This window comes from Equus asinus, chromosome 7 (assembly GCF_041296235.1).
Source record: "Equus asinus isolate D_3611 breed Donkey chromosome 7, EquAss-T2T_v2, whole genome shotgun sequence".
Lineage (NCBI taxonomy): Eukaryota > Metazoa > Chordata > Mammalia > Perissodactyla > Equidae > Equus > Equus asinus.
In genome coordinates this window covers 63,285,768-63,312,725 of record NC_091796.1, presented here as the reverse complement: position 1 = coordinate 63,312,725, position 26,958 = coordinate 63,285,768, and the positions used below count along the sequence as shown (strand labels likewise).

At 44.9% G+C, this 26,958-nt stretch overlaps 1 protein-coding gene across 4 annotated transcripts in view; it reads right to left on the bottom strand.

Moving 5' to 3' along the window:
* Positions 1-18,936, bottom strand: part of EPB41L3 (erythrocyte membrane protein band 4.1 like 3) — a 226,284-nt gene extending 207,348 nt beyond the window's left edge. Inside the window, exon 1 of one of the 4 annotated variants that reach the window (XM_070513599.1) lies at positions 18,630-18,936. The gene's annotated coding sequence lies outside the window, so the exon portion shown is untranslated. Of the gene's footprint in view, positions 1-17,323; positions 17,415-18,629 lie in introns of those variants that run through there. The other 3 variants (XM_070513610.1, XM_070513595.1, XM_070513603.1) reach the window with 3 other exon arrangements.
* Between the last annotated feature and the right edge of the window lie 8,022 nt (positions 18,937-26,958).

Sequence of the window (26,958 nt, the reverse complement as noted above, 5' to 3'; positions counted from 1 at the left end):
TTGTGGTTGTTAGTGCTGTTGAGTAGATTCTAACCTCTAGCAACCCGGTGTCCAGCAGAGCGGAACCCTGCCCAGTCTTTTTGCACCATTCTCTCACCTTCCGGCACTAAATCAGACAACACTCTACTGCTATGCCTAGGGTCTTCAGGGCTAATCTTGGCAGAAGTGGGCGGCCAGGTCCTTCTTCCTAGTCTGTCCAGGAAGCTCCACTGAAACCTGCCCACCACGATTGACCCTGCAGGTATTTGAAACAGCGGTGGCGTAGCTTTCAGCATCACAGCAACACACAGCTGCAGGACAACCAACAGTGGGGAGGGGGACCAAGGAGTGTGGTCCCCTGACTGGGAAATGAACCTGGGCCACAGCACTAAGAGTGCCAAATCTTAACCACTAGACCTCCAGGGCTGGCTATAATGCACTGAATGTGAGTAGATATAACTTGTGTTCTTTGTGGTCCTCCAACATTTTTAAGAATAGAGGTCCTGAGACCAAAATGTTTGAGAGCCCCTGTGTCTAGAGCACACAGCAGGAAGCTCAAACGCTGCGAGAGGGGGCAGCAGAAGGCTGCAGGAGCAGACCCAGTGGCTGCGTGAAGGGTTCTGGTCTTTATCCAAGAGCAACATCAGGCTGTTCCATACACGCAGAGGCTGCAGTTACTGTTCCCTTCTCTGCACGTGACAAGTGTACAGAATTATTCATTGTTCAACTTACCTTTCCACTCGATAATGGTTCATTATAAAAAATGAATTCATAAAGCTCCGTCATAAAGCTTCACCACACTATAATGAATCTCAAGGTTGCATTCAAAAAGAATAACTTCCCCTACACGGTCAGATGCAGTGTCTGTGCTTAGCTTTTTTTTTTTTTGAGGAAGATTAGCCCTGAGCTAACATCCGTGCCCATCTTCCTCCACTTTATACGTGGGACGCCTACCATAGCATGGTGTGCCAAGCGGTGCCATATCTGCACCCGGGATCTGAGCTGGCGACCCCCGGGCCACCAAAGCAGAATGTGCAAACTTAACCGCTGCACCACCAGGCCGGCCCCTGTGCTTAGCTTTTAAAACCAAGTTCTTGGTTAATTTGGAAGTGTAAAATGTTTACAAATGAGCTTACTTCTATCTCCCAATATCAGGAGCCCACATTCCAGGGGAGCCAAACTCAGGGTGAGAGCTCATGCTGAGGACACTCCGTGGGGAGCGGGAGCCCTGGGAAAGACAGCCCTTCCCGATTCAGTGCGGCCCTCCTGGCTGCTCGCAGGCCCTCTCTGCTCCTCGCACTGGCTCTCTCTGGCCTCTGCCTCGGACGGTGTCACAGACTGTACTCATCTCCAGCCCCTTCGCATCCCCTCACTCTCAGGAAAACTCACTTTTGACCTCACCGAGAGGCTCAAGGCAGGAAGCTATGGAGTTAATAGTCACGCACTAGGACTATAAAATGTATGACTAGTGACTTTATCATCAGCACGATAAAAATAATTATCTTAATATGCAGTTCCCAGGAATAAATAGCAACTGAAAGTGTGATTCTGATTTTAACAACATGAAAATAATCTCAGTTAGTAAAATCGCTGAGCAAAGACAGATGTGAGCCATGTCAAGGTAGGGGAATGTGTGTCAAGAGGGCCTATGGAATGCAGCCAGAGGACAAGGCAAGTCACGGCAAAAGCGTTTATCTGAGCACATTCTCCAGGGACGGCAGCTGGAGCCAGAGCCCTGTGACTCGGCACAGCCCGGACCTGAGGGCAAGCAGCTGATAAGGGTCAGAACCTTCCATCAAGACGGAGACGGTCAAACATCAAGAGGACGACAGATCTTTACAAACGCTAAAGACATCTGAGCAGAAAAATGCATGGAGTTGAAACTTCTTGAAGGTTCTTCTCTTCTTTTCTCTTCATTTGAGGGAGGGTGAAGCACGGAGGGAAACAGTTTATTTCAGAGACAGTCTGACCTTTTTTGAATTGACTTTGGCTTGGGTGAGTCACTCGCCCTGTGTAAGCCTTGATTTTGTTATTTCTTTACATTACACACTACAGAGTTGTGTCAGAGGATGAAATAAAGATGTTTCCATCCCTCAGATCAGGATACTGGGTGCACAGCAGGTGCTCAGAAAAGGCGGCTCTTTTCTTGGTCTCTTCCCTTTTTCCTTCCTATCAAATAGCCATTCAAGAGCCGCCCAACTTTTAGATAACTATGATCTATGTGCATACAAAAAGATTTTTTTTTTTTGAGGAAGATTAGCCCTGAGCTAACTGCTGCCAATCCTCCTCTTTTTGGTGAGGAAGACTGGCCCTGAGCTAACATCCGTGCCCATCTTCCTCTACTTTATATGTGGGACGCCTACTACAGCATGGCTTGCCATGTGGTGCCATGTCCACACTCGGGATCTGAACCAGTGAACCCCGGGCCGCCGAAGCGGAACATGCACACTTACCACTGTGCCAGCCCCAAAAAGATATTTTTTAACAGAGACAGAGAAACAGAGAGCAAATGTATATAGAGCGAACACAGATGCCTATAATTACTGAACATATTAAAAAGAGAATCCTCTGTCCCCCGAGATTGGCTGAAACCTTCCTCGCTGGTATCTGTCACTGGAAATGGGAACTCCACAGATGTGCCTTCTGCAAACTTCTTGAACTTCAACGTCTGTCAGGAGTCTGTCTGTAATTTCATCTACCCTCTTCTGACGGCTTCTCCTTATCCCCTTTTCTCCAAGGACAACCCCTTTCTGTGCTATGGAACCCTACCTTCCATGGGTCTGAAACCCCTCTGCCTGGGATGTCCAGGGTCAGTGCCCCGAGTTCTCCTCCAGCACCTGGGCTCCTCCTTCCCGGGGTCTTCCTGGTTTTCCTTCCCGGGTTCCGTGCCCTCCCCCTGGTTCTGTCTGTGGCTTATTCTCCTTCCATCCCAGGCACTCTCCCTTGGTAATCTCATGCATTCTTTTTTTTTCTCGTGGGTTCTTCAAGGAGGTTTACTGGCATCACGGTCACCTGGCTGCCTTGCAGAGACATACTCTGACACACCCCCTCCCTCACCTCTCCCAACTTCAGCTTTTACACCCCCTGCCCCGACACCGCCCACCCCATTGGGTCTCAAGCCCACTATGTATATGCGTGCCTCACTCTCTCTCCCTCCCCACTTTCCACCACCCAACATTTATCTGACCCACAAATCCCTACTTTTCCTCCAAGCCCAGGGTGAACACAGCCTCCCCTAGGAAGCCTTCCCAGTCTCCCAGGCAGAATTAACTGCTCCCTCTTTGCTGTTTCCCCAAAACTAGGGCAATCATTTAAAAATGCACATAAAACATTTTTATTATGCAATAATTATGCACATATATACATGTGTAAGCTATGAACCATAATAATAAAATAAGACCTGGGAACCCATCACCTAACAATAATGAGAATATTGCCAATATCACTCATGCGCCCTTCAGTCTTCCTACCTCCCCTCAGACAGGTTTTCCTAAACAATGCGTGTTTTTGAGCCTTATAAACACGATACGATGTCATTCAGTCTTCTGCAACTTTTTTTTGATCAACAGTGTTAAAGATTCATCCATGTGGTTGGTTTAAAGTATAGTTCATTCATTTTTGTGGCTGCATGTCATTTTATGAATATACCATAATTTATTTATCCATTTTCCTGTCCATAGACATTTGCCTTGTCTCCAATTCCTTGCTATTATGAATATTTTTGAAACATTTCTTGGCGCATATGTGTGACAGTTTCTCAAAGGTATATAATGATAGACCAAATTACTATGTTGGACAATGTGCCTATCTTTACAAAATAATACATAATTGTTTTTTAATATTGCTGCTATCAATTTACCTGCTTTCCTCCAGGGATGTATAAGATTTGATATTGTCATAAAATTCTCTTTTGAAATTCATCATTATCAGACTTTATATCACATTTGTTGGTGTTTATATACTTGTTTCCCTAGAAGATGATAAGCATGTTTTATTCACATTTTTATTCCCATGGCCTACGTAAGTACCTTACTCGTAAAAAATAACTGAAAACAAACAGAAGTAACTACAACAACCTGTACTTTATTTGAGTTACAAGACTTTCTACTTTGTAACGCAAATAGCATGGAAGGATCATGACATTATCAATCCTTTGCAGAAATATGATTAATTCAATCAGATTGCTTTCCTACTACCAAGTTAGGTCAGCAGAACTAAGAAAATGGTAGTTACATTTGAGAAAAAGAAAAAGTAATAAATTGGGAGCAAGGAATATATTTTGGGAAGAAGAAAGCCTGACTATAAGCAAAAAGTGTGACTCAGGTTAGCACGTGGACACTACAGCCCAGAGAAATGGGTGCTGGAAGGCAGATGAGGGTTCAGGAGGGAGTGACAGAGCACTGCACACTCACCCAGAGACCGTCACCACAGGCTGTCCACGTGGCTTCCTCTGCAGTCTCACTACTGACACTCATAGTTTCAAACTCTGTTCCCAGTATGGACTGAACAGAGCTGGCGGGCCAGTCTGGAACCTTAATCATAATTTTTACCATCTTCTCTCAGGGCAGAGAACTCAAAATTCCAAACAACTACTGACAAATGTACTTTTGGAAAAATGACTCCTCTGTAAAATGGGGAATGCCTATATTCAGAAAGTAGATGTATGCCTTTCATCGCTCCAATTTTTTTACCCCTAGGGCTGAAAAAGCCAGAGGCTCAAGTAAAGAAGTGTTTCTACGCTTAAAACAAAATGCACAACATCCATTAAACTACTCTTTGATAGCTGCTTATCCTCTGCTTTGAAAAATAACTCAGAACAGGAGTGCCAAGACATCCCGAAGTATGAGATACACGTGCATTCCTTATGGGGGAGAGTTTAAAACTTCTTTTAAAAAAAAAGTTTAAAAAAAAAGTTTAAAAGACGACTATGGGCTCAAAAAAGAGGAAAACTATGTGGGCAATATTGCCCAACCTGTGTCTAAAGGGCACAGGACACCACTGAAACTGAGTCTCTCTGCGTGGATGCAGCAGAAAAATAAAAGGCTTCGAAACATTCGGAGGTCAATGACCTTGTCCTGCCCATATCTTTGATGCTGGCTTTCACATTGTGCAAATTGATACTTCAGTAGGTCAATGCTGAAAAGCAAATTCCTGAATTCAGTGTCTCTATGTGAAGAGAGAAGAGTCAAGAACTACACGGTAAGTCTCCAGCAAGCAACCCCAAACAGACAAATTCAGTCTGTCTCTACCACAACAAAACCATCCAATCATCAAGAAAAGAATGTGTTTGGAACAGAACTCAGTGTTTTCAGCCCTGGTGGAGCGCACGTGCTCACAGCACTGACTGGTGTTAACTGCTAGCTCAGGTCCAGGGAGAAGTTTAACAAGACAGACATCTTTACCCTATTACTCTGATTAACTCAGCCACTAAACTTTTTTGAAAATACATCAACAGATGTGCTCTAATTTCTGGCCTAGTTCACAACGCTAAGTCAAGTCACTATATTTATTTGCATTTACTGAACTGTACTGTACTGAACTGTAAAAGGAAGCCCCACAAAAATCTGGCTCTTGGTTATTACGAGAGTTTGGGAGTTTTCTGGGAGGGCGGGGGCGGCTGGGGTGATGTTGAGGGGCAGTGGGCAGAAGGAGAGGGAGCGCTCTCTGACTAATTTTCTGTGAACACAACGCAACTTTCTCTACTGCGTCCATGACACAGGGCGTGAACTTTCATCCACGTCCAACACAGGGAAACGTAACGTGAGGAAACGAGTCTTGTCTTTGCTCTTTTTTGTTTTTCTATTCTCAACTCTTTTCCTTAATCTTGCTAAAATTATACTTTTGGTCAGAGCAATAATTTTATGGATGAGATACTTTTCCCCAAATACACTCATTTCCAGGCAGCCACTGGCGGCTCAGCAGCTGTCCTCTGAAGCATCATACAAGCAGCTCACAGTTTAAGCCACTGACTACCTTCCACCCCCGCCTAGAGGACGTTTCCCTTCTAGACCAACAACTGGTCAGACGTAACCAACACTGCCATTCCTTATGCTACGTGGAGGCCAGGAGAAAGCATTTTAAAAGATGTGCTATACTTTAGTCCATATTTATCATTTCAATAGCTTTTAATGGAAACCACACAGATAAATCACCTGCTAGGCTTTGTAAAGATACCCAGAATATCTCTGAAATCATCTAAATCTACGAGGAGAGGTGAAAGGAGAGGAAAATGAAATTCAGGTAACATGGTTAAACAGTGAAAGTGCTCAGCCAGTTCAGGAAAGCAACAGGTTAACTGTCATCAAGCTAATGTGATCAGTTACCCAGAGAACAGAAGCTATATTACCTGTGATTATAATAATAATATTACTATTATTGATATTAAAGAATTCCTTATTTTTTATATAGCAGAGCTTGCGCAGGGTGATATTTTCATTTCCTGGTGTCAAAATTGTGTTTCAATAACACTGAGCTATAGAAACTATCATAACGTTTACGCTGTGTTATCAGGTGCAAAACCAAAAGGTTTTTAATCTGTAACGATGCTTTAGGATGGTAGATTTGAAAGCTGAAGCAGCTGTAACTCCATCATAAAGATGAATAAACTGTCATCCAGGAAAATTAAATGACGATGAACCCACAATCTGGAAAATTCCATCACTGCTTATTGTTCCTGAAACACACTTAGCTATCTTCTAACCCTGTCGTAGGGAGACCAAAGCCACACCCAACACAAAATACTACATGAAGTAACCTGAAAGATAAGAGTGTATTCATATATTAAAAGTAAAAGACATAAAACATCATGGTACTTTTTCACTTTGTGAAAAGGTTTGACAAGTGGGTCACACAGACACTTAAGCACATTGCTCGCTCCTGCATTACCTAATTCATGTTAATCTTTAATATGCTTTTCAAAGGAAGCAAATAGCTAAAAATAGCACAAATTATGCATCCTTTATAAATACAATGTAGATGATGTTGTAACATAATAATATTCCTCAGGATTCATAAATTTTGTGAGAGAAAAGTATCTAAGCCATCCAACCTTTTAAAAATAACATTATACATTTTTAGCTTTTGTTATTCCAGTATTTAACCATAAGAGAAAAACTAAGCAGTCTCCTGGGAAGGAAGCCAGGTCAAGGAAGAAGAGAGTCAAGGTATGAACCTCAGCCAAGGTCACTGTGGGATGCAGTGCTGGGTGCAAAGGCCTCCCAGCTGCCCATCGAACTCTGTCCTCGTGCAGTCAAACTTTCTCCACCTGCAACCAGGATACTCTTCCTGTGTCTAACCTCCTCATGTTACTCTTCTGCGTAAAATCCTTCCACAGGTCCCCACTGCTTGTTTGATAAATTCCAAGGTTTCATAGGCTTATAAGTTGGGTACACTTGTCTAAGCATTTATTCTGTGCCAGGCATTTTATATGAAAGCATGGAAGAGCTAACAGACTTAGAATGTGACACGGAGTATGCTGTCCTCCGTCCTCCATCCTAGCACCGAGATGATGGTGTCTGAGTCCTGAGTGAAAGAGCACTTCACTGCACTCACAGAATCCACACAGTGCCACTGGTGTGCGGTGGTGCCGCCAAGGCAAGGAGATGAATGCTGGAATTTGTGGGGCCACGGGGATTACACAGCGGACTGAGCAGGGACCCAGAACCTGCACCCAACCCAGACCTCAGGAAAGCTGAGGAACACATCACCTGCTGGCAGTTTAGGGTGACTCTCCATTGGGCTTGGGCCCCAGTGGGTTTAAAGCATCCATCGGTGCCTTTGGGATCTTTGATATTAAATGTCGCCATGGTGGCCAGAATAAGAGCAAGTAAAAATGGTGGATGCACAGAGAAGATTTGGTTTTGCCAGCAGGAGGGAGATGGCCAGGGGTTCCTAAGGTCAGTTGGGAGAAATGTCCCGATGGTTAGAATTAACATCATTGCAGGCGGTGAGAGCATCAAAGATAATACAGTTGCATGACAGACATGCGGGTGTTTGGCCTGGAAACATGAGCTACACTTATCTGCACCATGAATTCAAGTGCTCTTTCAAAACCAGAGCAGCTCTGTCCATTTTAAAAAAATGGAAGTGAGGTAGTTTTACTTAATTACCTTAGTAATTAAATGATCAATGTAGATCAAGATCAAGGAGTCTAAATGAATTTGTCACAGATTACTTCAGTGCAGACACAGATAAATGTCTATAATACTCATTATTTTTCCAACATGAATGATGCAGATATGGAGGGGTAGACCAACAAAATACTAATTTCTATGCCATTTGAAAATGCAGAAACATTTTGCTGGATTATCAGGTTTTGTTCGGTTACTGTTAAAAAAAACAAAAAAATGGCAAAGAGGAACTTACATTTAAATATACTCAGGACTAAAGTTTATTTTTAAAAATGATTTAAAAATAAGTAAACATTGGACCAAAAGCTTGACATATAAATATCGAGAATAAAGCTTATTTGTTAAATATGAATTTTCCTGCTGGATTACACGTTAATAAAATATACATCATATGACAAAGGAATGGGGACACTTGTTTGAGCAAATACCCTGTGCGAGACACTTTATAAGTGTTATTTCTAGTTCTTATAACAGCTCTGCTAGGTAGGTATTACTAAACTAATTTTGCAGAAGAAACTAAGACTCAGAAAACTTAGGTGATTTGTCCCCAGACACACAGCCAGAACTTACTGGTACTGGAGTACAGTGGGATGAGTGTGGCAGCTTGATTGTCCCACACCTGCACTGAAATCTTTATCTTGGGGGTCTGTTTCTGAGGGAATCCAGACTCAGACAACACAGACACTGATGTGTGTGTGAGTGGGGTCAGAAGCTTAGCTCATAGGAGTGTGGAGGGTAGGTGAAGGTAGGGAGACCATTCCCCAAAAATGACATTATTTAAACAATTTTTAAGGACCCATGTTGCAAGTTGTTGTTAACACTGTGATGAAAGGGTGTTTGAGGAGTTGACATCAAAGTGCGACAGAGAGGAAACCGGCAGAATGGCACCTTTTCCATGTTCTGGCCCCAGCATCCATCCTCATATGCGTGTTTCCCCACGGGCCCTCACATATGGTTTGCAAATATCTTCTCCCATTGTTAGGCTGTCTTTTCGTTTTGTTGATGGTTTCCTTTGCTTTGCAGGAGCATTTTAGTTTGATGCAGTCTCATTCATTTATTTTTTCTACTGTTGCCCTTGCCCAGTCAGACATGGTACTTGAAAAAATGCTGCTAAGACCGATGTCAAACAGCGTACTGCCTATGTTTTCTTCTAGAAGTTTCATGGTTTCAGGTCTTCCACTCAAGTCTTTAATCCATTTTGAGTTGATTTTGTGTATGGTGTAAGATAATGGTCTACTTTCATTCTTTTGGTTGTCCAGTTTTCCCAACACCGTTTATTGAAGAGGCTCTCATTTCTCCATTGTATGTTCTTTGCTCCCTTGTCGAATATTAGCTGTCCATATTTGTGTGGGTTTATTTCTGGGCTCTCAATTATGTTCCATTGATCTGTGCGTCTGTTTTTATGCCAGTACCATGCTGTTTTGGTTACTATGGCTTTGCAGTATATTTTGAAATCAGGGAGCGTAATACTTCTGGCTTTATTCTTTTTTCTCAGGATTCCTTTGGCTATTTGGGGTCTTTTCTTGTTCCATATAAATTGTAGGATTCTTTGTGCTATTTCTATAAAAAAATGTTGGAACTTTGACAGGGATTGCACTGAATCTGTAGATTTCTTTAGAAAGTATAGACATTTTAACTATGTTAATTCTTCCAATCCAAGAGCACGGAATATCTTTCCATTTCTTTGTGTCTTCTTCAATTTCTGTCAACGTTTTACAGTTTTCAGTGCATAGATCTTTCACCTCTTTGGTTAAGTTTATTCCCAGATATTTTATTCATTTTGCTGCATTTGTAAGTGGGATCATCGTATTCTTACTTTCTCTTTCTGCTACTTCATTGTTAGCGTATAGAAATGCAACTAATTTTTGTATATTGATTTTGGATCCTGCAACTTGACTGTATTCATTTATTATTTCTAAAAGTTTCCTAGTGGATTCTTTAGGGTTTTCTATATATACAACCATGTCACTGGCAAATAGTGACAGTTTTAACTTTTTCTTTTCCAATATGGACCCCTTTTATTTCTTTTTCTTGCCTGATTGCTCTGGCTAGGACTTCCAATACTATGTTAAATAAGAGTGGTGACAGTGGGCATCCTTGTCTGGTTCCTGTTCTTAGAGGGATAGCTTTCAGTTTTTCTCTATTGAGAATGATATTAGCTGTGGGTTTGTCATATATGGCCTTGATTATGTTGAGATATTTTCCTTCTATACTCATTTTATTTAGAGTTTGTATCATAAATGGATGCTGTATCTTGTCAAATGATTTTTCTCTGCATCTATTGAGATGATCCTGTGATTTTTATTCTTCATTTTGTTAGTGTGGGGTATAATGCTGATTGATTTGTGGGTGTTGAACCATCCCTGCATCCTCTGAATAAATCCCACTTGATCATGGTGTATGATCTTTTTAATGGAGTGTTGTATTCAATTTGCTAGTATTTTGTTGAGGATTTTTGCATCAATGTCCATCAGTGATATTGGCCTGCAATTTTCTTTTTTTGTGTTGTCCTTGTCTGGTTTTGGTATCAGGATAATGTTGGATTCGTAGAATGAGTTAGGAAGCCTCCCCTCCTCTTCAATTTTTTGGAAGAGTTTGCGAAGGCTCAGAATTAAGTCTTCTTTGGATGTTTGGTAGAATTCACCATGGAAGCTGTCTGGTCCTGACATTTTATTTTTTGGGAGATTTTTTATTACTGTTTTGATCTCCTTACTGGTGATTCGCCTATTCAAATTCTCTACTTCTTCTTGATCCAGTTTTGGAAGGTTGTATGAGTCTAAGAATTTATCCATTTCTTTTAGATTATCCAATTTGTTGGTGTATAGCTTTTCACAGTATTCTCTTATAATCTTTTGTATTTCTGAGGTGTCCATTGTAATTTCTCCTCTTTCATTTCTGATTTTATCTATTTGAGCCTTCTCTCCTTTTTTCTTGGTGAGTCTAGCTAAAAGTTTGTCAATTTTGTTTATCTTTTCAAAGAACCAGCCTTTGGTTTCATTGATTGTTTCTATTTTTTTTCCAGTCTCTATTTCATTTATTTCTGCTACGATTTTTATTATCTCTTTCCTTCTGATGATTTCAGGCTTTGTTTCTTCTTTTTCTAGTTCCTTTAGGTGCACTGTTAGATTGTTCATTTGGGATTTTTCTTGTTTGTTGAGGTAGACCTGAATCTATAAATTTTCCTCTTAGAACCGCTTTTGCTGTATCCCACAGATTTTGGCATCTTATATTTTCATTTTCACTTGTCTCCAGGTAATTTTTGATTTCTCCTTTGATTTCATCATCGACCCAATCATTGTTCAGTAGCATTTTCTTTAATCTCCACATTTTTGTGGCTTTTCTGATTTCCTTCCTGTAACTGAATTCTTAGTGGTCAGAAAAAATACTTGGTATTATTTCAAACTTCTTAAATTTATTCAGACTTGTTTTGTGGCCTAATATGTGATCAATCCTGGAGAATGTTCCATGTGCATTTGAAAAGAATGTGTATTCTGTGGTTTTTGGATGGAATGTTCTGTATATATCTACTAAGTCCATCTGGTCTAATATGTCCTTTAAGGCCAGTGTTTCTTTATTGATCTTCTGTTTGGATGATGTATCCACTGGTGTAAGCAGAGTGTTTGAATACTCTGCTATTATTGTGTTGCTATCTATTTCTCCTGTTATGTCTGTTAATAACTGCTTTATATATTTAGGTGCTCCTATGTTGAGTGCATGGTATTTACAAGTGTTATACCCTCTTGTTGAATTGCTCCCTTTTATCATCATGTAGTGCCCCTCTTTGTCTCTTGTTATAATTTTTGTTTTAAAGTCTATTTTGTCTGATGTAAGTATTACTACCACACCTTTCTTTTCTTTGCCATTTGCAAGGAGTATCTTTTTCCATCCCTTCACTTTCAGTTTGTGAGTGTCTTTAGGTCTGAAGTGTGTCTCTTGTATGCACCAAATATACGGGTCTTGTTTTTTTATCCAATCAGCCACCCTATGCCTTTTGATTGGAGCAATTAGTCCACTGATATTTAAAGTAGCTACTGCTAAATATGTATTTATTGCCATTTTATTTTATGTTTCTGGGTATTTTAGCAGTTCTTCTCTGTTTGTTTGTTCTTCTCTTGCTCTCTTCCCTTGTGGTTTGAGGGCTTTCTTTAGTAATATGTTTGATTTCTTTTTCCTTACTTATTTGTTTATTTATTATAGGTTTCTGGTTTGTGATTACCATGAGGTTCATATGTAATATTCTACATATATGGCAATCTATATTGAGTTGATAGTCTCTTTAACTTGATCTCTTTCTAAAAGCTCTACTATTTTACTCCCCTTCTCCCTTGTGTGCAATGGGCTCTTTATAACTGTTTGTTGAGGATGAATGTATCCTCTCAAGTTTGAAGGCTTGTACATTTAAGACTGTTTGGAAACATTTCTGTTCTTGGAATATGGAAGCTGGCAAGCTTTTTATAATAATTTGTTTCTCCACCTGTCCTCAAACATACTGTATGCACACAAGGAATGGCTCAGTCTTTTCATTCTTCTAGATCAGAAACATCTGAATAACTACCCACGCTAATTAACACATGCCTGATTATATGTTGTAAATCCAGGAGCCACGATAGGAATCAGATGAAAAGCTTCCTAAAGGAGATTCTAGATCAGACAAACTCATAGGCCTCAAACCACTAATTTCTCTCACATATTTCTGGATGTATTCAGCACTTTATGGGCATCTTGCCCAGCACATCTCGTTTTTCTTTCAGCCCAATCACTATCAGCTTGGCTCTCCACATTCTAGTCTGCTTTTGAAAGCTCTGTCCAGCTCACGTGACTAAAAGCTTGTTTCTACAATGAAGAATGTTAATAATTATACAGATTCCTCCAGTTACCGAAGCTTAAATTATTCATGTAATTAGACCAAAATGAGATAGAGGCTGGTTTGTGAAGTTTCCAGATGACTGCCTCTTTTTCACTTTGCCTACAAAGACTCAATCAAGGGCTGGTTACTTCTTCCAAATGCCCACTTGACTTCAGTTTGAACTTCCTTCTTCTGACATCGCCCAGCTCAGGCACCCCTACGCACGCATGCATTCAATGAGGTTACTGAGCCCTACTCTGCGCACCACCTAGTGGTGAAGGCAAAGATGAGAACATTGTCAATCAAGGGGAACACACTAAAGAACAATACATGGTACACACGAAGTGAGACGAAAAGCAAAGAGCTGCAGAAGAAAAGATGAGGGAGAGAGACCTGAGAATGATCAAGAAAAACTTCATGAGGGAGGTAGTTTGGGGCCTTGAAGAACCAGTAGGATTTCGAGATGAATACAGAGCGAAGAGGAGCATTTCAGTTGAAGGAAATGGATGAGCACAGGATACAGAAATAAAAGCTAAAGGTATGCATAAGACATGGTGACAGGTGCAATGAGTTTCCCGTTGGGGCCCGTGGGAGATAATACAGAACATGTGGACACAGGAGAGCAAACATATGGTTCTAAATATAAATCTAAAACATTCAGATCTTATCCTTTAGGAAATAGGGGAGACTAGAGGTTTGGAGCTGGGAGTGATATAAGCAAAGCTAAAAGACTGAACGGGAAGCAGAAGTTAGGGCAGGTGGGATGGGAGTAGGCTGGGACGATTACCACGAGGATCCAAGCAAGAGGTGACAAGAGCATGGGGTAGGACTGGTGGCACTATGACAGAAAGGGAGTGACAGTGGAAGCCAGCACAACAGCACCACTGACGTTTCTGTGGTGTGTGTCTGTGGGGGAGCACCGTGAGAAAAGGAAGGCCTGAAAAGCGACAGCCAGGCTTCCCGCCTGGTGACTTGAAACATGATGCACAGGGGTAAGGGAGGAAAGGACAAAATCGACTAACGGAATTTTTAGCCTGAGGTGAGTATTCAGTCTGAGGTGACTGTGGAACAGCTAGGTAAAAATATCTGCTTGGCAGCTGGAAATGTGAGAGTAGATTTCTAACGGAGGCTGAAGATAAAGATCTGCTAATAACTCATCCAGCCAACACACACTCCTGGTTCTAGAAAACCAGAGGCTTGTTGCAAAGTGCTAATCTAAAGGCTAGGCTGGGCGCTAGGTGTTCTACATTCTTCTCCTGGTTCAGCTGATGAGGACCCTGTGGCTCAGAGACATTCCGTAGTGTGCTGGAGTCAGCAGCGAGGGGGCTGAGCTCTGATTCACATCCTTGTTTTCCACCACACAGAAATGATAGCTCTCTCCTCCTTTCATTTCAGAGTCCCCAGTGTAAGGACTGCCATGCATTCCTTTGCCCATTAATATTTCTCCAGTTCTGATCGCTGTTCATTCTACTTGACTGAAATCTCTCCAAATTGGCCCCAATAATATTCAGTGCCGTCCCCTATCTTATCACTGCTTTTAATCTAGTTGGCTGCTCACTGTCTCATTATAGAGGATTCCAGGATAGTGGATTTTTAGCTCCTGTGTCTTGAATTCTGTGCACAATCCTGCCAGGATATGTCCCCTTGTGTTTGCTTTGGGTATGTGACCCACAGCGAGTACGTGACTTCAGAACACATGCTGCACATCTATCAGACCTGCTGCTTTACAGGATGTGTCATCATGACACCAAATGTTCCCAAACAAAAGCGTCACATGCTACTCAAGCTGCATTAAGACAAAATACATTATTCCCTTCTCCTCAGCAACTTGGTGACTATCTGATTTCTGTCTGTTGCACTTTCATCTACTCCCTGGCAAAATGACAAATCATAAGTTTTCTAACGGCTGTTTACATTTCTCCATCTTTAGGGTGAAGATCATGGCTCACCAGCTTTCAAACCCTCCAGCCTCTGTAGCAGCTCTCACTCAAAGTCACAGTTTCTAAATACCTGCTGCTCTTGGTTATCTGTTCAGAACTGGAAAAGGCTACGTTCCACGTGCTGGCGTCACACTGTTCTTTCCAGAACATCTGATGACTCTGCAGTCATGAATGAATTCTCACAGGGTGGCAGGTGAAAATTATTATTCTCCTTCCAGATGAGGAAATGGCTGCCCAGAGTGGACCGTGACTCACTTGGCTCCCTGGATCTTTTTAATGAGCGGTTCACACCCAACTGCCCTGACTTAAAATTCTACAGAAATCACCCCCGCTTTAGTTTTGGCTTCTTTTTTTCAGAGGAAGCATGTTAACATTTAGTGTGCTGTGAGCAAAGCCAGCGATCTGGGGTGAGAGGGACATGAGGAACCTGCGGCTCTCTGGCCTGGAGAAGAGAAGAAACAGAGAGACATGGAGGCTGTCCTTCACTCTAAGAACGGTGGGCGTGTAGGAGAGAGAGAAGGCTGAGTGTTACACCTTGGCAGACGGAACTGGAAGGAAGGAACAGAAAGGCAGGCCAAGCTCTGGGGAGCTTCTGCTGAGTCTGTTTATACAATCCTCCAGGAGAACTTCTCCTCCTCCTTCAAATCCAAACCACAGGACCCATCCTTCGATAAGTTTCTCCTGCTGTTGCCGCTCGAAGCAAGAGATCACTTCACTGAAATCCCTTAGCTTTCTCACATGTCTATCCAATAGCATCAAAATCACACTTCCTTTCTGGCCCGCCAACTAGAACATGAGCTCCATGTGGGCAGAAGCCATGTCATCTTCACCCTGTGTTCCTAACATTTGAATAATAAATTTATCTAAAATAGATAGAATACTTGTAAAAGTAGTGAGATCCCCGTTTCTAGAGGTATGCAACCAGAGACTGTTATAGAGGGACTTCAAGCACACAACTGTCATTCTGTTATTTCTAAATTTCCTAATAGCTTAAGTACATTTTTATTTAAAGTGATTTCACCAATCCTAGTTTAAAAATATTTGTAACTAAACAATGTACATTAGGCCTCAAAATGACTATTATAATTAATATCCTGATTTAAATGATGATTGATCCTAGAAATTATTAAATGCCTTTTCAGGCCAACGTTTTTAATTATAAGCACCAGTCTATAAATGTCTGTTGAACACCTACTCTATACCAGGCCCCGGGATGGGAATGGATGAAATGATGGACCAGATGAAAGGATGAGAGAGACAGAGTCCACGGAACAACTTACACTCCAGGGAGGGCCATCTCCTTTACTGGAATTCAGAGGTCATAGCCTAGTTGTAAAATTTCGGTTTTGTACTTCTGCTCCTCAAAATAGACAATGTTTTCCAGAGGTTACTACACGTTCTGTTCTAAGAAGCCTATTTAAAAGTCCTCTCTGAAACTAATGTTACAAGAGAGGATCTTTAACCCCTTGGTGTCACGAAAGTCTCAAAGGTAATTGATCCAGCTGGGAAAGCCTATGGCAGACAAGGGAAGGGGAGGAAAGTGTCCAAGGGCATTTACAAAGCAATCTGAATCCTCCTTGTAAATTAATTGTAAAGCTATGTGCACCCCACCCCCACCGTAGCAGGAACCCTTCGTGGGAAAAGCAAACCCAGCCGGGCCTTCGCTAACAGCCATTAGGAGAAACGCAACACAGAGGGCCCCCTCTCGGGCAGCTCTGCCAGATTAGCGTCTGTATCTAATCAGATTGAATTCAGATTTAACCTGGAATTAGATTTGGATTTACAGTCGCTTCTACATTCATTCGCTTCGTGGATTCCAGGTCTCTCGGCCCAGTCTTAATCCAATGCACTGCGGAGGGAATCAGACAGGAGTGGTGACGAGCCTGAGAGCTGGGCTGGAGGGGGCTCTCCCGCTCGGTCCCCTCGGGAGAGCGGCGCCACCGGCCGGGAGCAGGACCTCGCGGCTGGGTGAGCCCTGCCTTGTCTCGGGGATATTTGGCGCTCCCCGCCGGATCCCGGCATTTTCCCTTTCTGCGTGTTTTGGACGCCGCCCCTCATTCCCGAGAGGGCTTCGCCGCCAGCATCCTAAGCTTTCCGGGCGCAGACGCTTCACTTGTGCAGAATGAAAAGCGAAAGCCCGACCGGCGGGCCGAGGGGGCGGCCGAACGCGCCAAGCGGCTGCTGCTTCTGAATCTGCAGCGGCCGCGGGGGCTGTCACCACGCGGCGCGGGCCCCGACCTCAACTTCCAGCGCAACTCCGATGCCCCCGAACCCAGCGCAGCCGCGACGCGGCCTCCCACGCCGGCCCTACGCCCTCAGGCGCCCGCAGCCCGGGGGCGCACTCCCGCAGCTGCTCCCCAGCCGCCCCACCTCCCGCGCAGCGCGCCCCCTGCAGACCCCTAGCTCCTCGGTTTCCAAGCAAGACGCACCAAAGGGAGTTCGGATGCTCAGCGGCCCCAACTTCGGCTTCCCGAGTGTCACGACGCCCTCCCTGGAGCACCGACCCGCCTCCGCCCGCCTCCACCCAAGATCCTTACAGTCGAGCCGCAGGAAGATGAAACGCCCAGCAAGGGGCGCTGCCCTGCATTTTGAAAAACCGCCTCATCCGCCTCGGGAGCGCCCCGATCCCCTCCTCGCTCCCTCCAGCCAGATGATTTCCACCCTGGCACGCGCCTCGGTGGCGGGGCCTGGGAGCTGGAGCGCGAGGAGGAGCGGAGCCAGCAGCGCTGAGTTGCTGGCAGGCAGCTGCGCATCGCTCGCGGCGAGGGGCGGCGGGATCGCGCGGCTCGGCCAGGCCGGGGAACGGGCTCCTGGCCTCTGCCTCACGGAGGATGGCACATGCCCACCCTCACACACACACTCACTGCCGCCAGCACCCACACGCCGCGAGCCCGGACGCGGAGGTCAGAGCCACTGTCCACTTTACGGCAGGGGCTGAAATGCCCAAGTGGAGGCAGAGGCTCGCACCACCCTAGGAGGCCCCCAATTTCCTGGAGCGAGCAAGGTCTGGCTTCTGAGACTCCGTCCGCTCCCTGGGCAAGCGGTTCAAGCTGCAGTGGGGCGGGGAGGGACGAGAGAGCACTGAAGAGCAAGCCCGCGCTCACCTTCGCCCTCCGCGCACAAAACTGGCCAGACCCACTCGCCTCCAGCGCACAAGTACGCGGCGGGGCGCTCCAACTCCGGCGAGGGCCGGGAGGGGAGTGACTGCACAAACACTTCGCGCGTTGGCAAAGGCGCGGAACCTCGCAAGGCTGATCCGCCGGCGCGGAGGAGGAGTTGCTGGAGCCCAGAGGGATGACGTCCTCTAGCGCTTCTGGCTCGCAGGGACCCAAGATGCGTGCGCTCGCCCTGCCCGGCGCGCTCACTCGGGGCTTCGCAGAGGGGCCGCGCTCGGCTCCCTCTGCGGCTCTCGAACGGCGCACGGCGGGGCGATCTTGGATAGCTCAAGCCGGCGCGCGGCGGGGCGATCCTGGCTAACTGAAGCCAGCGCGCAAGCCCTTCGGCCCCCTCAAAGCACCTCTCTGCCCGCCCCTCGTTTCAGGGTGCCCGCCCGGGAGTCCCTTCCAGGAGGTCCCGGCAGGCAGCCCCCGGCCGGGCCAGCCTCGCCCCTTCCTCGCTTTCTCCCTCCTCGACCTCGAGCCAAGGGCAGGCGCCCGCACCCCGGCCCTTGCCCATGGGGCGAGAGGGCGTCCCGGCCTGCGCCCGGCTGCGACACTGGAAAGGAAAGGTTCTCACCTGGGTCACCGGGAGCCTTCCTCTCCGGCGCCTCCTGGAGCCTGTTCTCAGCCCCCAGGCACAACCTTCCTTGAAGAAAAAAAGTAGCGCAAGGGCAGAGGAGGGGTAAGGGCTGCTCACAGGTCCCCTGCGCCGCGGCTCTTTCCTTCGGATTCCCCGGGTCTAGTCTCGGGTTTGGCGGCGGGAAGGGGCCGCCCGAGGCTGGAAAGGGCCGCCAGACCCGGGCTCGGCCCGCAGCGGTGGTGGCGGCACCCCCAAGTTGCCACCTGCAGCGCGCGCCGCCCGCCTGTGCCAGCCCGCGCCGCTCCGCCCTCCCCGCCCTCCCCGTGCGCTCGTTGGCTGCGCCCCGCGCCGGGGCGGTCCCCACGCTCGGCCCGCCCGCTCCCGCCGCAGGGCCGCCGGCTCGCGGGGAGAGTGGCTCCGCCTTCCGGGCCTCCTGGGCTCTGTAGACTCGACACGCGCACACACACAAAAGACACACACACACTTTCCTGTAGACTGGGGATTGGAGGAAGGAAAGAGGGTATGAGAAATGCCCTTCGTGTGCTTAAGGGGACCTGGTAACTTCGTTTCTTTTGCTGCTATTAAATTTGTGCAATCTCTGGAGTTAACGTCACAGCGGCAACTAGTGCAGGGATGTGAGCCAGAAAGTAGTTTGCGGGTTGTTTTCGCTTGTCTCCCACAAGTTTACGTGAAGCGCATTTATATTTATATTTCACGTATTTATACGTGAAAATAAGTCCTACCGTCTCTGTGTTTTCTAACCCAGCCCGCACCACTCCCATGGTGGAGCCTCGGGTTCCCGCACCCACAAAGCCACGCCCTCCCTCCCGCCCCCTCAGCCTGGACTGGTGCCCGCACAGCCTCCAAGCTGGAAGGCCCGCGTGTCAGCCACGTGCTTACTTGATTCTGCGGCTGCGAGTCAAGGCCGTGAAAGTTCCGGTGCATATACGAGGCCTGTGCTTTGCACAGCTCTTGGGCCTTTGAAGTAAATAGAGGGAACATCATCTTTCTTTTCCCTTCCACTCTCACCCCAAAGACTAGGACAGGAGTCCACGGCACAGTCTCCCAGAGCATTCAAGTGCACCCTTCCTTCTGCCTCTTAGGCCTCCTGAAGTCATGCTTTCTGGAAAACCGATTTGGTAAAGTCTTCTGGAGAAGAAAAACTACACAAATAGGAAAAGTACCTGTTTGAAAAGCCATCCAATCAACCAGAAACATCTCACTCCCGGGTGTATCTATGCGAAAGAGTTACATTGCTAAGTAGCTATTAGTTTAATAACATTTCAAAATTAACTTCCCAAATAGCATATTTTATAGCCCATTAGGAAACATCTGTTTTGCGAGTGCAGGTGTGGCACTGCTAAGCGTGACAAAGCACACACGCAAACTCATGTCTAGTGGTGCTTTGTAGAATCTTCAGCAGGGTGAGGCAGGAGGAAAGGGGCTTTACTAAAGGAAGTCGGAGGGGCATATTGGGGAAAGCTGGCGCTAGTCTAGGAGCCGCCCCCTGTCAGCTGTTGCTAAGTAACTGGGAATGCTGCTTTATAGCGCCGGTTCCTTGCATTTTAAGTCAGATTTTGTTTCATGAGATCCTAATATTTTGGGTCTACTTTGGGAATTAATAGCCAACTTTTTTTCCTGCAGCCAAGTGCTTGCTTTTACCTGTCTCAGGAAAAGCCAAGCTAGTCCTTATCCATCTTCTTGAAATTTCTGGAAACCCAAGAAGACTTGCGGAGCGCAGTTCATAGGCAAAGCATTCACAAGGGGATATTCCAATACTCCAGGTTAAGCGCTTGCTTAGTGAACTGCACTTTGACCTGAACTGGGTGAAACAATGAGTTGAATGAAGGTGTGCCTTGCTCAGGTTATTACTGGAGGAGTACCTGGTAGAAATTGGGGGTGGGGATGGAGTGAGGGGACGTAGCGATTGTTAACCCAGATGAGCATCCAATGTGTTGACAACCAGGAGAGACACAAGCAACTAGACAAGATGTGTTTCCTTAATAGTGCAGAAGGAGCTAAGCCTCAGGTGAACGAAAAAGCATTATGTAGGAGAAAGGAGAGAAGGGAAAAGGATTGAAAGAGAAGATTGGAGGGTGTGTTGACAGAGAAATCAATGGACACTGGTTCACTGGACTTACCAGCGGTTGCTGTGTGGTTCAAGATTGTGCAGGAGGAGACCAAAGACACTTGCTGGGACTTAGAGGCAGTCAGTGTAGAAGCTGAGAGTCCTGGAGTGGATTATGGCGTCAGCAGACAGGGCTGAGTCCTGGCTCCAGCACTTCTGTGTGTGACTTGTTTGCTTTACACGTGGGACACATTGTTAAAGATTCCTTTTCTTCATCTGTGAAGAGGGAAGAGGGCTGCCGACCTAACAGAGCTGTAGTAAGAATCAACCGAGATAATGTATCTGCCATGCTTGGCAGAATGTTCTGCGTATAGTAAGCATTCAATAAATAGTAGCTATTATTGTAAATAGTGTTTAAAAGGGCCTTAAAGGTCACCTAATACTTTTGATATTTGTTTCTGATAGAATATTTCTATCGAGTGCTCATCCTGCTTATGTATTCCCAGTAATGAGAATCTCACTAACCCTGAGTCCATTCCATCTTCCTTACTTGAAGATGAAGTGTGTAAAACTACACTTTTTTACTGGTTGGTTGTTTCTATTCATGGTGGTCATACAAATTTCTGAACCCTATTTCACAAGAAGGTCCTCCAGATTATTTAACATAGATAACAGATCCTTTGTGTAACTCCTTGTGTCCAGGCTAAGATGCCTGCCCCTCAGCGTCTCCTCACATGGCCTGGTTTCACAATCTTTTACCATCTCTTACCCTCCAAATTGCCTCTGACCTTCTTAAAATAAGAATACAGTGCTCCAGCCCAGTCCTTCCAGCAAAATGCCTTTCTCAATGAGCAGCTGCTGGTGCAGGCTGCACTTTTGTACCTGTTTTGAAGGGAGATCCACTCTTGATACATCGTAAATCTTCTTCATGTGTTACTGTTTGTTTAGAACTTTGGAGGTCCTAGTGTTGCATTCAGTGTTTCTTTTCTTTTCTTCTGCTTCTTCTTCTTCTTTTTTTTTAATGGCTCATGCTTTTGGGGTCCTTCTTTTTTAAAGATTGGCACCTGAGCTAACACCTGTTGCTCTTTTTCTTTCCTTCTCCCCAAAGGCCCCCGGTACATAGTTGTATAATCTAGTTGTAGGCCCTTCTGGTTCTGCTATGTGGGACACCGCCTCACCATGGCCTGATGATCAGTGCTAGGTCTGCGCCCAGGCTCCGAACCGGGCAAACCCAGGCCGCTGATGCAGAGCACGTGAACCCAACCACTCAGCCACGGGGTGGCCCCCGTGTTTCCTTTCTGTAAAAGGATAGGATTAGACCCAATGACTAATGAAGTCACTTTATAATGATTTATTTTGAAATAATTTCAAACTGACAAAAACATGGAAAATGGTACAAAGAACTCCTACGTCCTTCTCTCCTAGTTTTCCTGATTGTTATCATTTTATATTTGATCTCTTTTTCACTAGTTAGATGGATAGATACATAGATACATAGATAGACAGATAGATACTCATGATCAATAATCTTCTTCTGAACCATTTAAGAGCAGGTGTGGATGTGATGCCCCATCATCCTTAAATATTCCAGTGTATATATTTCCCCCAAACCAGGATTCTCTCCCACATAAGCACAATACAACCAATCCATAGATCCCTTTCAGATTTCACCAACTTTCCCCAAAATCTCTTTTTCATTCTTGGTCCAGAATCTAATGCAGGATCACACATTACATTTAGTTGACATGTCTCTTTGTTCTCCTTTAATCTGCTGCAGTTCTTCAGTCTCTCCGAGTCTTTCATGCCCTTGATAGCTTTAAATGCCATGTGTCTTTCATTCTGTGAATTTCATAGATCTCATCCTGGATCTCTCTGACATTTCTTCATGTCCCACCCAGGCCATGCATTTTTGTCAGGAATATCAAAGATACATTGCTGTGCTCTTGACAGTGCATTGGCATTAAGAGGCATGTGATGTTGAACCATCCCATCGTTGTGATGTTAACCTTGATCATCTGCATTGACGGACGCTGAAATTCTCCAGTATAAAGTTACAGTTTTCCCCTTTCTTATGGATAGGTATTTCTTAGGTATTTACTCCAAGGTTACGCCCATCTTCTGTTCCTCACTGAACCTTCACTCAACCAGTCTTAGGGGTATTGATGATTCCCACCTAAATTACCCAGCTTTATGATGGTTGCCAAGTGACAATCTTCCATTTGCATCATTCCCTTTGCATTTATTAATTGGCATTCTTCTGTAAGAATCTTTCCCTTCCCTGCATTTATTTATTTATGTCAGTATAGACTCATGAATTCCTTTTCCATTCAATGAGATGTATTCTGTTACTTTCATTATTTATTTTCATGCTCAAATTGCCCCAGATTTGGCCAGTGGGTGTCTCTTCAAGCTGGCTCTTAGGTCCCTGTGACATGTCCCCATTGTTCTTTGGGCACCTTACTTTCTGGCACATCAAGGTGTTCCAGGCTCATTTTGTACTTTCCCTGCCCCAGCCCTGGAATCAGCCAGCTCTCCAAGGAGCTCTGGTTCCTTTTAATGGAGGATGGCAGTTAGAAATGAGATCTGGGCGCCCAACATGCTCACTACTACTGGCATGTCATAACCTCTAGGCTCTATCAGTGGATAGAGCTAGGAAATAAGTAATACAGGTTCATACACAAGCATATACACATTTATGTCTATTTCTATGTGTGTGTGTATATCTGTGTATCTATTTCTCTATATATCCCTTTGTAAATATATCTATGTAAATGTATAGAGATATATATCTATCTCCCTCTCTCTCTCTATCTCCATCTCTTTCTCTATATCTATATCTATATTACACCAGTACCTCCAGTTCTAACCCAACACGTCAGGGTTCTTTCCAGCCTTCCCCCTTTCTACACTTGTAAATCTCTTCTCTGACAGAGAGAAACCTGACTCCTTTCCCTCAGTATATTGACTTATTTGCTGCGGCTTGCCTTATGTAACAATCTTCTGACCACGTTGTTGCCTCCTCACCCTGGCCCCAGCTGCTGCCTGCAGTGAACTCGCAGCCTCCTGGGCCCCTGGCTCCTCCAGTCTCTTCTATCTCGCTCTCCTGGGGCCCTGGTGCTGCTGTCAGCTCCTGACCAGACCTCATCAGTAAAATGACTTTTCTGTCCTTGGAGTTGTTCAGGTCCCAATCCTGAAGTCATGCTTGATAATACCCTTCCTTTCACATCCCATACCTGATCTGTAGCAAATTCTATTTTTCTACCTTCAAATAGGTCCAGAATCCAACCCTTTCTCACCACCTCCCCCATTACTACCCTGGCTCAGTCAACATCATCCTTTGTCTTGACTGTTGTAATAGCTTCCTAACTGGTCCCCTGTGTCGGGCCTCGCTCTCCTACAGACTGTTGTTAGCCCTGCAGCCTGAATGATACTTTCAAAAATACAAGTCATTTCATTTTACTTCCCTGCTCAATGGCTCCCACTTTGTCACAAGAAAAAGCCCAAATCCTAACAGATTTGCCTCTTTGGCCCCAGTGCCTTCTTTTCCTCATCCCCTGCCGCTCTCCACTGTGAGTCCGCACTCCAGGAGCCCTGGCTTCCAAGCTGCCCCTGGAGCATGCCAGGCTTCCTCTCCCTCTCCACGAGACGCTCTCCCCCAGGTATCCCCGTAACTCCCACCACCTCCAGGTCTTTGCTCAAATGTGTTTTCCTCAGTGAAGCCTTCTCTGGGCACCATCTTTAAAACTGCACTCCCTCCTTCCAGCCCACCTCCTCTCTCACTGCTCGATTTTCCTCTGTGGTATGATTGCAATCCAATTGATCGTTTATTGGACCAAATGACTAAATTATACCAGGCACTAAAATTAAAAATTCCACAAATATTTCCCAACATGTTCTTTAATATCATGTACTATGTTAAAAGGAGTTTTGGCCTTTTTCTCTTGTGAAACAGAAGTCTCTTGTCGCAAAAAGAACTTGCTCAAGGGGATCACAATACTTCAAATTTAGCGCCTTCGTTTTTTAAGGTAGCAACTCAGCTCACAATGGAAATAAGTTCTCTTCTTGTATTATGGAACCCTTGTGTCCAACTTGGTCCTTTATAAGCCAAAAGTCCTTAGAAAACATTTATACAAGATAAAATGTAAATTCACACACATTGGGCAAATTTTCAGTGTTGATTGTCATCAAACGTTTAATGTGTTTTATTCTGCAGACTTTGCAGACTTGGAGCACACATGTAAGAACTGTTTAGAGAACGAGTTTCACTGAGGCCGGTCCTATGTTAGTTAATGACTGTGCTTGGAGATAACACAAAAGATTAAGTAATTTATATTTGAGATTGCAAAAATAGTTATTTTTAAATCCTCCAAAGTATCCAGGTAGATATTTCAATAAAACTCAGTGAATTGACTGGAAAGATGTGCCTCGGATAGAGATGGTAGGTGTTCTCCCTTTTAAAGGTTTTCAGCACATCCTCCATGGAATGATGAGATGGTGGGAAAGAGGGTTATTTCTCTTAAATTTATCTCGTTAGTATGTAGCCTTCAAAATCAATTTTGGACTCTGCAAAAGTAGCCATCTGGTTTATGCATTAAGCTTCTTTTGAAAGGAAGAACTTTCCATGTTTTCTTGAAGGAGCCATCATTGCTAACGCGATGTCTGGCAAAACTCATCGCTGGCATCCTGTGCCGACCACTGTGGCCTGGAGACCTGCCTTTGCAGCATAAATCTTTGCTTCCTGTTGCTGCTATTTTGCCACTGAAAACTTCAAAATGTTAAGCAAAAAGTCAAATAAAGTTATGATTTCTTGAAATGACTTTCAAGTTCTTCTGCAGTGTTGTTTCTTTACTAGCTGTGGGATCTCAGCATCAACCTCTCTGATCTCAATCTCCTTGTATAAATTGGGAATGGCATTGAGTACCTCATCGAATAGATAGGATTAAGTGAAATAATTTGATGAAGGGCTTCAAAAATGATGGAGAGCCGTAAGAAGGACAGTCTATCCTCACTGCCCCGCCCCACCTCCTCCAGCTCCTGACATTGAGTTATGGCAGCAGTTTGAAAGCGCTGTTGCTGTGAAGCTGGCCTTTGTTTACAGTCAGACTCTGCTACGCTCCTAACCGGCTTCCCCCTGAGGGCAGGCCTACTCCAATATTTAAACTGTTCAGTCTTCAGTGACTTCTCTGCCTGCAGAACTTGGCAGGCTTGGCATGGCATGAAGTAGCCCAGAATGATTTTCCTTTTTTTAAAAAAGTGTCTCTAAATTGTAATAAAAATTTAACCAAGTTGCTGAGACCAGAAAGTTCCAGAGTAAGCTCTGCCCTTTGCAGCAAAATATCAAACAGCGGTGACCGATCAGTAACCCTTCTACGTAAGTGCCGATTATACAGTTGTTGTGAAGACGTAGGCCTTCACTTCGCCTCTCCCGTGCGGGGCACACACTGGCCTGTGAAAGGCGCACTCTATGTGCAGAAACTGCTTACGTTCCTTTTTGATCTGGGGCAAAGCATGCGAGCTCAGCAGTAAGCTGAAGTTAATTATCCGAAAAGTGAATTCTTTGCCAAATTTTAGGAAGCAAGAAGTTTTCCAAATACAATATACGACTGATTTAAGTGGGCAGCTTTGACATCTGTATCACGTTAAGCCAAGGCTGATAAGTAGACTGAACGTTAATCTGATTTTCACTTTTTCTATTTTGTCAGAGCCACATTCTTTGCCATGAAGATCCATGTGTTGTAGCTGGTTAGTGATATTTATTTTAATTAACTGAGATTTAGTAAATTTTTATTTTTACCGTAAGAGATCACTATATATCTCTCAGTCAACTGAACACTGGGATCAGAAGCCCAGTTTCTGAAGGAGGCAACCTTTCTTTAATTACCTTGGGGTTCTGACGGCACGACCCTCCTCCATTTTTGTTAAGTTGATGGGGATGATCGTATCTTCTCTGGTACCTGATGTTTAAGTGCAGGGCCACCCAAAGGGCTGCCTTTCCTGAAAATTAGGAAGACTTCCCTTCCGGAAGAGCACATCCCCCAGGCGCACAGCAGCTTGTCCCAGAGCAAACGCTGGCTGCGGCCACACTCCCTGGCCCTGCCCTGCTCAGGCTCTACAGAGAAGGATCTGTATGTCCAGGTCCTGCTGAAATCTAAAAGAAGCTCCTACGTTGCCAGGCCATCACTTTGATCGTCTTCAGGAGCTCCATCCTGCCTGGTGGCCTCTGAGTGTATTAGTGGTCGCAGCAGCTCGAGCTCCCTT